This window comes from Myripristis murdjan, chromosome 20 (genome assembly GCF_902150065.1).
Source record: "Myripristis murdjan chromosome 20, fMyrMur1.1, whole genome shotgun sequence".
In the NCBI taxonomy this organism is placed as follows: domain Eukaryota; kingdom Metazoa; phylum Chordata; class Actinopteri; order Holocentriformes; family Holocentridae; genus Myripristis; species Myripristis murdjan.
The window spans coordinates 29433823-29446138 of NC_043999.1; the positions used below are offsets into that span (position 1 = coordinate 29433823).

The window sequence follows — 12316 nt, forward strand, 5'->3', positions numbered from 1 at the left end:
CAGGCTGCTGAAAAGGGTTATCCACTTCAACGACAACACCCTGATCTCTGACACCAGTGACCGCTTCTTCAAAGTCTGGCCACTGTTCAGCTTCCTAAATACTGCCTTCAGGCGTGAGCCAAACAGTCTGTGGATGAGGTGATGGTTGCATACAAAGGGAAGAAAGCTGGCAACCTGAAGCAGTATATCAAAAGCAAGCCAGACAAGTGGGGTTTTAAGTTGTTTGCCAGGACCTCTAAGGATGGCTTCATCCATGACATGGTGTTATACCAAGGCAAGACTACCCTGGAGGCCCATGATGTCCCCCTGAAACCTGAACAAGAAGGTTTGGGTTCCACCAGTCAGATTGTCACTGTCCTCGCTAGTACCATGTCCTACCCCACCACCACAGCCATCTTTGCTGATAACTTTTTCACCAGCCTGGAGCTAGTGCGGTACCTCCAAGACCACAACTGTAGGTACACGGGGACAGATAGGGACAATAGAATCGGAAAGCCTCCACTCAGGGCAATAAAGGAGCTGGAGAAACAGGCTGTCCCTCGTGGTACCACTGACTACGTCACCAGTGATGATGGAATACTGGCTGTCAGGTGGAAAGACAACAAAACAGTCACTCTGCTGTCAACTGACATGGGGGTGGAGCCGATGTCCTCAGTCATCAGGTTTTGCAGTGAGACCAAGAATAAGGAGCCTGTGAGCTGTCCAGCTGTCATCAAGTGTTATAATGCCAACATGGGGGGCATTGATAAGAGTGACATGCTGGTACACCTCTACCGCACCCCCATGAAGTCAAAGAGGTGGTACCTGTGACTGTTTGCCTACCTCATTGATGTCAGCCTCACAAATGCCTGGGTTGTGTACAAGCGGGACTGCAAGGCCCTTGGTGTGAAAAGCCAGTCTCTGAAAGATTTCAGACTCCAGGTGTTCAGGGATGCCAACAACCAGAGGCCAGCCACGTCTAGCTCCAGAAGAGGCTTATCTTCCTCTGTTGACAGCCTGACCTCCAGTGCTGATGTCCCTAAGCCTGTCCGGGGACCCCGCAGCCACACCCCAAATTTGGCTGTGCGGTTTGATATGTCCATTTTCCATGCCCCTGTATATGCTGAACGCCAGACATGCAAGCACTGCAGCAGGAAAGGCAACATTCTGAGGTCGAATGTGGTCTGCAGGGTCTGCAAGGTGCACCTCTGCATGAACAGCGAGCGTAACTGCTTTGTCAAGTACCATGAAGAAGTGGCCTAATGTCTAATGTGGTAATGTGTGAGGAGCCTCTATCAGACAGGCAGAGACAGGCAGAGACAGACAGACACAACAGATAGAAGCAGAGAAAGACAGACAGACAGAGGCAGATACAGACCGAGACAAACAGACACTACCTCGAACCCTCACACATGTGCCTATACCAGCACTTTTGTTTTAATGTTCACTTTATGTTCAAATGTTGTAAAACACGTTTCTTTCACCTTATAGATGTTCTTCTTGTTTATTTATAGAAATACAGACAGACAGACAGACAGACAGACAGACACTTCCTCGAATCCTCACACACATGTGCCTATATCAGCACTTTTGTTTTAATGTTCACTTGATGTTTAAATGTTGTAAAAAAAACATGTTTCTTTCACCTTATAGGTGTTTTTCTTGTATTAAATACTTATTGGAATTTTTTTTTACCACTGACGGGCAAGTAACCAAAAATGGTAACTTCGTTGGCCTTGATTTTCTAGAGGAAAATGATTTTTTTTTAAAAAATGTTCTAAAAGTAATAAAGTCATGTCATGTTCACTAATAACATTCTAGGGTTGTTTTTTTTAATTTCAAAGTATTTCAATGAGTGCCCTATAAAGGGTTAATTGGTTGCAGAAAGACCAAGCCAGGATGAGCAGACACGGATTCATCAAGCCAGCTGAAACCAATCCTGGATCAGTGCACGCATGCAGCTTCCTCAAATAGACCCTGCCATCGATCACAGATTCACCGATTCACCATGGCAACCAGAGTGGCGTACTTTTCCCCGTTGGAGGCAGAAATCCTCATGGAGGCATATGAGAAGGTGAAGGAACAAATCAAAAAGAAGGGCAACATGGCCACTGTTATAAAACAGCAAGAGAAAGCGTGGCAAAGTATTGCAGACCACCTGAATGCGTAAGTAGTGCACAAATGCACACTCGCTGCTCCGCTGAGACCATCTCAATTACAATCCAAATACTTAATTAACATCTCCAAAAACGTAGTTGTAGGCTACTCTGATTATTAATCAGTTGAAATTGTAAGTGAAATTGACTGCAGATGTGAGTGAAATTGTGTAAATGTAACTTCGTCAGACTGTATAACTCTTTGATAAATAGATGAGCTCACTGACTTAATTGAATTTCCCTTTGGGATAAATAAAGTTCCTCTTATCTTATTCTTATATTTGCTCCTCATGCTCCATTCTCCTCTGCTGTTTCATTGGCCTACATGTATATATGTATGCAAGTGTGTGTGTGTATGCTGACTGTATATACAGTACAGGCCAAAAGTTTGGACACACCTTCTCATTCAATGCGTTTCTTTATTTTCATGACTATTTACATTGTAGATTCTCACTGAAGGAATCAAAACTATGAATGAACACGTGGAGTTATGTACTTAACAAAAAAAGGTGAAATAACTGAAAACATGTTTTATATTCTAGTTTCTTCAAAATAGCCACCCTTTGCTCTGATTACTGCTTTGCACACTCTTGGCATTCTCTCGATGAGCTTCAAGAGGTAGTCACCTGAAATGGTTTTCCAACAGTCTTGAAGGAGTTCCCAGAGGTGTTTAGCACTTGTTGGCCCCTTTGCCTTCACTCTGCGGTCCAGCTCACCCCAAACCATCTGGATTGGGTTCAGGTCCGGTGACTGTGGAGGCCAGGTCATCTGCCGCAGCACTCCATCACTCTCCTTCTTGGTCAAATAGCCCTTACACAGCCTGGAGGTGTGTTTGGGGTCATTGTCCTGTTGAAAAATAAATGATCGTCCAACTAAACGCAAACCGGATGGGATGGTATGTCATGCTGTGGTAGCCATGCTGGTTCAGTGTGCCTTCAATTTTGAATAAATCCCCAACAGTGTCACCAGCAAAACACCCCCACACCATCACACCTCCTCCTCCATGCTTCACTGTGGGAACCAGGCATGTGGAATCCATCCGTTCACCTTTTCTGCGTCTCACAAAGACACGGCGGTTGGAACCAAAGATCTCAAATTTGGACTCATCAGACCAAAGCACAGATTTCCACTGGTCTAATGTCCATTCCTTGTGTTTCTTGGCCCAAACAAATCTCTTCTGCTTGTTGCCTCTCCTTAGCAGTGGTTTCCTAGCAGCTATTTGACCATGAATGCCTGATTCGCAGTCTCCTCTTAACAGTTGTTCTAGAGATGGGTCTGCTGCTACAACTCTGTGTGGCATTTATCTGGTCTCTGATCTGAGCTGCTGTTAACTTGTGATTTCTGAGGCTGGTGACTCGGATGAACTTGTCCTGAGGTGACTCTTGGTCTTCCTGTCCTGGGTCGGTCTTTATGTGTGCCAGTTTCGTTGTAGCACTTGATGATTTTTGCGACTCCACTTGGGGACACATTTAAAGTTTTTGCAATTTTTCCGGACTGACTGACCTTCATTTCTTAAAGTAATGATGGCCACTCGTTTTTCTTTAGTTAGCTGATTGGTTCTTGCCATAATATAAATTTTAACAGTTGTCCAATAGGGCTGTCGGCTATGTAGTAACCTGACTTCTGCACAACACAACTGATGGTCCCAACCCCATTGATAAAGCAAGAAATTCCACGAATTAACCAAAAATGGTGTCCTCTCTCTGTGTGCCGTCATCCTTTTACTGGCGCGTGCAGTCAGCTGTCAACCTGAATAATGGCCGTTACCATGGCAACGGCAGCGCATACAGATGCAGCAGCTGGTGGCTCCCTCCATTTTAACACAAAAATGTGAAAAAGGAGTGATTCTCTTGCTTTTATTGGTGGGAATCGTATTTCTTATGACGGTGATCCGCTTGTTGGCATCGGAGAAGGAGGTGCCGTGACTGGATTGAGTGCAGCTGACCTTGAAACAATCTCTGCTCTCGGCATCTCGGAATCTCAAGATCCAACATTCAAAAACATACGAACCAGACATCATCGCAAGCGGTGTAGTCGACCCAGGAGGAGAGGGAAACGAGCTGGGATAAGACTCAGGCTAAGAAGGCTTGGACCCAAGGCTGTCCCACTACCTAGCCTACTCCTGGCAAATGTCCGGTCGCAGGAAAATAAAATGGATGAGATAAGGCTCAGGCTGACCCAGCAGAATGAAACCAGGAACTGCTGTGCTCTCATCCTGACAGAGATGTGGCTCCATAACAACATACCAGATGAGGCTTTAACACTGGACGGACAGATCCTGTTCCGGGCCGACAGAACACAAGACTCTGGTAAGGGGGCAGACTCTGTGTGTACATCAATGATGCTTGGTGCACAGGTGCAGTCAGAGTGGATGGAAAATGTTCACCTGACATTGAATTTTTACTGCTGAGATGTCGGCCATATTACCTGCCTAGAGAATTCACCAGTGTGTTTGTTGCTGCTGTTTACATTCCACCGGATGCAAATTCAAAAAATGCACTCCTGGAATTGTATGAGGTCATCAGCAGTCATATGACAAAACAGCCAGATGCTGTTATTATTGTTGCTGGGGATTTTAATCAAACAGACCTCAGAACTGTTCTGCCTAGATTCCACCAGCACGTCCACATCTCCACCAGAGGAAACAACACACTGGACCATGTCTACACCAATGCTCCTGGCAGCTACAGAGCCCTCTCTCGTCCTCATTTTGGCCCGTCAGACCACATCTCCTTGCTTACCCTGCCTACCTACATCCAGCTGACAAAAAGGGTCAAACCAACTGTAAAAACAGTTAAAGTGTGGACAGATGAAGCTGCAGTGGCTCTACAGGACTGTTTTGAATGCACAGACTGGCAGATGTTTAAAGATGCTGCTAACCAGGAGAACCATATTGACCTTGAAGAATACACATCATCAGTGACATCATACATCAGCAAATGTGCTGATGATGTGGTAAAAATAAGGACAGTTAAATCATTCCCTAATGAAAAAGCCTGGATGAATGGAGAGGTGAGAGCTCTATGTAGAGCCAAAAAAGCTGCCTTGAAGTCAGGTGACAAAGAAGCTTACAACACTGCCAGAGCAAAACTGAAAGCTGGCACCAAGGAGGCAAAGTGAAGGTACCAGCAGAGACTGGAGAGAGACCTCAACACCAACAACAGCAAAGACTTGTGGCAGGCGGTCAAAAATGTGACAGGCTACAAAAGCAGGAGCGCTCCCATCATGTGTGAGGCCACGTTACCAGACGAGCTAAACACATTTTATGCTTGCTTTGACCTACTCAACAGAGAGTCAGCTGTAAAGTCTACTCCGCCTCCAGAGGACCGGCCACTGTCAGTATCCACATTGGATGTGAGGAATGTCTTGCTGAAAGTGAATATGAGTAAAGCTGCTGGGCCTGACAACATCCCTGGCCGTGTACTAAAAACATGTGCCAACCAGCTAGTAGATGTCATTACTGATATTTTCAACATATCGCTGTCACAGGAGAGTGTTCCCACCTGCTTCAACACAGCCACCATCATCCCTGTGCCTAAAAAGACTACCACCCTGTGGCACTCACCCCCATCCTGATGAAGTGCTTTGAGAAACTGGTTCTCCAGCACATAAAGAACATCATCCCTGCCAGTCTGGACCCTCAGCAGTTTGCATTCAGAACCAACCTGTCAGTCTTCACTCATCTGGAGAAAAGCAACACCTACACCAGAATGCTGTTTGTTGATTTCAGCTCAGCTTTCAACACAATCTCCCCCATGAAGCTGATTGGAAAACTGAACACTCTGGGCATCAGTACCACCCTCTGCAACTGGATACTGCACTTCCTCACAAACAGACCCCAGTCAGTTCGGATTGGCAGTTTCTCCTCCTCCACCCCAATGCTCAACAGCGGAGCGCCCCAGGGCTGTGTGCTCAGCCCCTTCCTGTTCATGCTGTACACCCACGACTGCAACCCCCGACATGGAGAGAACTCTATTGTGAAGTTCGCAGATGACACCACCATCATCGGCCAGATCTCCAACAATGATGAGTTTTCATATCGGGAGGAAATCAACCATCTTGCAGAATGGTGCACAGAAAACAACCTACTGCTCAACGTCAGCAAAACCAAAGAGCTGATAGTTGATTTCAGAAAAAAGGAGGCAAAGACACACAACCCTGTCTACATCAATGGAGCTGAGGTGGAGCAAGTCAGCAGTTTCAAGTTCCTGGGAATCAACATAACAGAGAACCTGTCATGGACACATATCTCTGCCCTGGTTAAAAAAGTTCAGAAACGGCTGTATTTCTTAAGGAAACTTAAGAAAGCAAAATTCCCACGCCAAGTTCTTGTCAACTTCTACAAAGGAGCGACTGAAAGCATCCTGACTGGAAACATCACAAACTGGCATGGGATGTGCACGGCCCAGGACAGGAAGACTCTGCAACGAGTGGTTCAAACTGCCCAAAACATCATTGGCACCCATCTACCAAGCATCAGTGATATCTGGGAGGTGAGGTGCCTGCGCAGAGCCAGAAGGATCCTAAAAGACAACACCCACCCCAGCCACAGCCTGTTCACCCTGCTGCCGTCAGGCAAAAGATACACAAGTATCCGCTGCCGTACCACCAGACTACAGAGCAGCTGAGACTACTAAATGCACCATCTGCACTCCTCCATGTTTAATAATTTTATTTTCTATACAATCAATTAATCAATCAAGTGGCAACCAAACTTTAATTTCATTATTCAACCTGTTGTATAATGACCAATAAACCTCCTTGTATCCTTGTATCCTTGAATAATAAAAGGACTATTTCACTGAATAATGAAAAATATGAATATATGCAAAATAATAGGCAATTAAAATATTTATCATACTTGGTTAATGTGATTTCTGCTCCTGAACCTAAGCGCACAGCGTCTGCACATCTGGGGTCCGTTTCACGAAGCAGGTTCAACAAACTCCGAGTCTTACCCCGAACTACTCTGAGAAAGGAAACTCTGAGTTTTCAGTTCCAGAACTGATTTGAGTCAGTTTTATCAACTTGGAGTAGTTTCACCTGGAGTTAAGCACATGCACCACAGCTATAAAAAGACAGCCCCGATTTGACGAGTCACCATGGTAACGGGGAAGCATCGGGCTGCGTTTTTCACCCCAGTTGAATTTGAAATCTTAATGCATTCATAGAGCGAGTTTGAACATGTTTTTTAAGTGCAACACCGCTGCAGCGGCAAAGGAGAGGGAGACGGCGTGGGAGAACATCGCTGCTCGGGTCAGTGCGCAAGTTTAAATGTAGTCCGTTGCAATCACAATAATATTACTGGGGAAAACTGCTTGAATTTTAGCCTATTAATTTATTTCATTTAGGTGCAATCCCGTGGGGGAGAAGCACACTTGGCAGCAGTTTAAGATGAAAATAAAAACATTGTTCAAACAGGTAAGACCTCGGCATAAACATCTATGCGCGGTCTTATAACCATCTCCCGACGAATATTTAATTCTCTGTGCAGTAACACTGCACCTTCGTCCACGGGATCGAAAGGACATGCCATGTTTGTGAAAAAAAGTCACCACCTAACTACTAATGGACTTCTAATAAAGGCCTACTGACTGTTTTTTTTTTCTTTTTAATTATTATTTTTTAAATAACAGACGGCAGAACTAATATGCCACGCCAAAATTCGCCTGCTGACTGAATGAATGAGGAAGTTAAAAAACCTACCACACCTACCGTGTGTGGCTGAAAGAGGGCGGACACAGAGAGAAACTCAAGGTTTCATGAGAAAAACCTGGTCCCGACCAGGTTAGTTTCATGGAGTCTGTTACTCGTGGTAACTGACCGAGAGCTTAAGTTACCTCCCTCTCAGAAAGTCAGAGTTTCACTCATTTCAGGGTTAACAGACTCAGAGTTTTCACTAAACCTGCTTTGTGGAACGGACCCCAGGGTTGTAGGCTATGCCGTCACCTTCATCTTTACACAGGATCATAAGCTGTCATCTGTGAGGCGTGTGCGATGTTTGCTTTTAAGAGCGACAATTTTTTAAACACGTTTTATTTAGATGTTACAAGATCACCATAATCTTCAAATTTAGAATTACATTTTAAAAACGAATAAACTAAAATAAAATACATTTTAATTAAATAGGCTACTCATTAATTATTTTCAAAAGCCACAGGGAGCCGCATCAGAGGGATGAAAGAGCCGCATGCGGCTCCGGAGCCGCGGGTTGCCGACCCCTGGTCTAGACACTCTTAAACCATTTTGCCAAATGGCTGACATTTTGCAACTTACCGTATTGACCCGCATAAAAGACGACCCTGATTTTAAGACAACCGCTCTTTTTTGGAAAAATACTTTTTATATGGACAAAATCTTGTCCTGCGTGCATCCGCATCACGTGGTGGTATCAGTGGTAGTATCGGTGTATTAACGGGCGTACTCGCCGATTCCGATAATAAGGCTATATTGGGCCGATACCGAAACCAGTATCGGTATCGGTACCATCCCTAATTGTCTCAGCCTCACAGAACAAGGCCATCCCCTCTCTGTCGTCATTGTGAACATGTTTTGTGATTGTCTTGTTTTTGCTGTTGCTTTTGTTTTGTGATATGTTATTGCATGGTGTAGTTGTCTGTTTGTTGTTTGTCCTTGTGATTTTGTATTGTTCTGTACAAATGTTTGTTTACTGTACAGTGTCTTGTACTGTACTGTATTTTCTGTTGTCAAAAATAAAAAAATATATACAGTCGTAACAAATCAATTAATAAATACGGTTTCTACACCCGAGAAAAAAAAAAAAAACTTTCTGTTGTTTTAATCAAGTTGAAATGATTATCTCCTATCCGAGGACAACTGGTTTTGTAGGCCATGGGCCAACATATAATCATTAAATTAATACAAATTAAAAATAAACCTATGAAAGAACCTTACAAATGTGCAAAGGACCCCCTGATTATGCCCTTGATTCTTTTTATTCATTAAAATGTTGTAAATTTCCAACAGAAATAGCATTTTTCTTAGTGGGACATGATTTATCCAAATTCCCAAGAATCAGTGATATATCCATTATTATATTGGGACAGGGTTCAGCATGTGATATCTAACTTTGTCTGGAATGATAAGCGGCCCTGTTTCAAATTATCCACAGTGCAAAGAGATAGAGCTGACAGAGGACTCCATCTAAACTTCATTCACCGCACATACATGACTCCTTGTAAACTTTACAGTATGAAACTTAAAACTAACCCAAACTGTACACTATGTTTTACAGGCACAGTAGGTACCTTTTTTCATATGATTTAGGAATGCCCTGGTGTGGCTAATTTTTGGAAAATGGTACAGGGTGTTCTGTCTTCGTTAATGGCCATTCCTATCCCCTTTTCCCCATCTGTTTTATTTTGGATGATCTTTCTCAACTTAAATTACACAAATTTAAGTTTAAGTGTTTTTGGCTAAGATAAAAAGATGTTAAAAAGATGGTTGCAACCAGGAAACCTCCTCATACACCAGCGCTTCTCAAATGGGGGGGGCGCGTGTGACCCTGGGGAACATGCTTTTTTTTTTTTTCCGTACTAGAATAAAGTGTAATTGCACATCCACTACAGTAGTTGGCAGTGTGTTCACTGTGACTACAGTGGGAGATGAGGAAAGACCGGTGTGTTTACTGTGTCTAAAAATGCTGGCAGCGGACAGCATGAAGCCAAATAAATTAAGGTGCCACTTAAAGACATTACACCCCAATCACGCTGATAAGCCGCTGGAGTTTTTTCAGCGAAAACGTGCCGAATATTGCCAACAATCATCCCGCTTTGTGAATGCTACTTCAGTAAACCAGCGAGCACTGTTAGCATCATATAAGGTGGCGTACCAAATTGCTCAGTGCAAAAAACCCTACACCATAGCAGAGGAGCTGATACTGCCTGCAGCATTAGACATGGTCTCTGTCATGCTGGATGACGCAAGTGCTGCCAAACTAAAAAGTATCCCTCTGTCCAATGACACTGTCGCCAGACGTATAGATGACATTGCTAACGATCTTCAAGAACAGCTGGTAGATGAACTCAAAGACAAACGTTTTGCCTTACAATTTGATGAAGCAATTGACATCAACAAAGACTGTTTGTTTATTGCTTATGTACGTTTTGACTTGACAAACTCCCTGTGTGAGGATCTACTTTTTTGTAAATATGTCAGAGACAGAGCCACAGCTGAAGAGCTATTCAAAATGCTGGACTGCTTCTTGACTGAGAATGGACTAAAGTGGGAGAACTGCATTGGTGTTTGCAGTGATGGTGCACAAACCATGGCAGGGAAGAGAAAAGGACTTCGGGCACTCATCAAGAAGGCCTCACCTAATGCTGAGTGGACACACTGTATTATACACAGAGAAGCACTTGCATCAAGGCAACTTTCCCCTGAATTAAGTGAGGTTATGACTGACATTATAGGTGTAGTCAATTTTATAAAGACCAGACTAAAAACAAGAGTCTTCTCTGCTATCTGTGAGGAGATGGGAGCTGAACATCAAGCTGTGCTCTATCACAGTGAAGCAAGGTGGCTGTCACGAGGAAAAGTCTTGTCCTGAGTTTTTGAGCTCAGAGAGCAGATAAGAGTGTTTTTGGAGCAGGAGCACAAGTATGAAGTCGCAGAAAAATTTAGTGATGAGAACTTCCTGGGAAAACTGGCCTACCTGAGTGACATATTTGGAAAGCTAAATGAACTAAATCTACAGCTTCAAGGGAAAGATAAACACCTCCCTCAGGTCACAGACAAGATCAGCTCTTTCACTCGAAAGCTTGCAATGTGGGGCAGGCAACTTGATGAAGGAAACACTGATTCATTCGAGAACCTGCATGAATTTGTGGACACTACTGACTATGATGCTACCTCAGTGATTCCACACATTAAGCATCATATTTCATCACTGATGGGATTCTTTAAAAAGTACTTCCCTGAAAACAGTTCCCAGTATGACTTGGTGAGAGATCCTTTCAGTGCACCAGCTCAAACTGGTTTCAGCTCTGCAGAAGAGGACCAGTTCATTGACATGACATCTGACTCCACATTGAGACTGAGGTTCATATCACAGACACTGAGTGAATTCTGGCTGAATGTAGAGAGGCAGTATCCACTCTTAGGGCAGAGGGCTATAGGCATTCTGCTTCCTTTTGCAACATCTTACCTTTGTGAGACTGGCTTCTCTGCTGTTGCTGCACTGAAGACCAAGTACAGGTCCCAGCTAAACATTGAGCAGGAGCTGAGAGTTGCAGTATCATGCTTCAAACCTCGCTTCGAAAAGCTGTGCACTGCAAAACGTGCTCATTGTAGCCATTAATCCTGACTTTCTCATTTTGATAAAAAAAAGAAAGAAAAAATCAGCACAAATTGTTTTATTCATTTTTGTTTTGTAGGTTAAAGTGTTTTATATATTGTGCTCCTGAGTTAATGTTGCTGAACTGCATTTGAATTTGTTATTATTTATTGATTTTATTAAATTTTATTTTTCAGTATCAAATGGTGCAATAAGTCGGTCAAAAATGTTTACAGTTTAAACAAGGATTTATTTTTTTAATTTCAGGCAAATTGATGCACTTAAAATCTTTTCTGTTGCAGACTAAAAAACAATGTTAATAAAGTTATTCTTTGTTGTGAGTTGAACTATATTTCTTTCTTTTTTCTTTTTGTTTTCTTTAATGTTAATAAGGATACAATGTTATGCAGAGGCGTACTTATAACAATTTTATAGACAAATGATATTATTTATAGTAGCGGCGGAGAGTGGGGGGGCGCGAATTGTTTTCTTCTTGCTAGAGGGGCGTAACAGAAAATAATTGAGAAGCATTGTCATACACTAACTTGGCAACAGTGGGTGCTTACTTTCATAGATGTTGCGCATCTGGAGCTGTCTACAGCACGTGTCCATGGGGCAAAGGAGGAAGTGATTATGTGCTGGGCTCAAACAGTGGAGGAACTCAAAGGCATTTTGATTTGATTCCGTTATAGCATGACGACCACTTTGTTAGCCACAGAGGCAGAACATTATTAGGTGGGTGTTTCAAGCAAAAATTCAAATAAGTAAGGGATTTTGATTATATGAAATGAAATCTTTAGTACCCCCACAAGATTAGCAAAACGCTTGTTGCAATGTAAAAATGTGGTGAAATTGTAGTAAACAGGCCAACATTTAAAATCACTGG

General features: G+C 43.2%; 1 protein-coding gene across 2 annotated transcripts in view; it reads right to left on the reverse strand.

Annotated features, from left to right (window-relative positions):
* Positions 1-12316, reverse strand: part of prkdc (protein kinase, DNA-activated, catalytic subunit) — a 422427-nt gene that overhangs the window by 130220 nt on the left and 279891 nt on the right. The window lies entirely within an intron of this gene.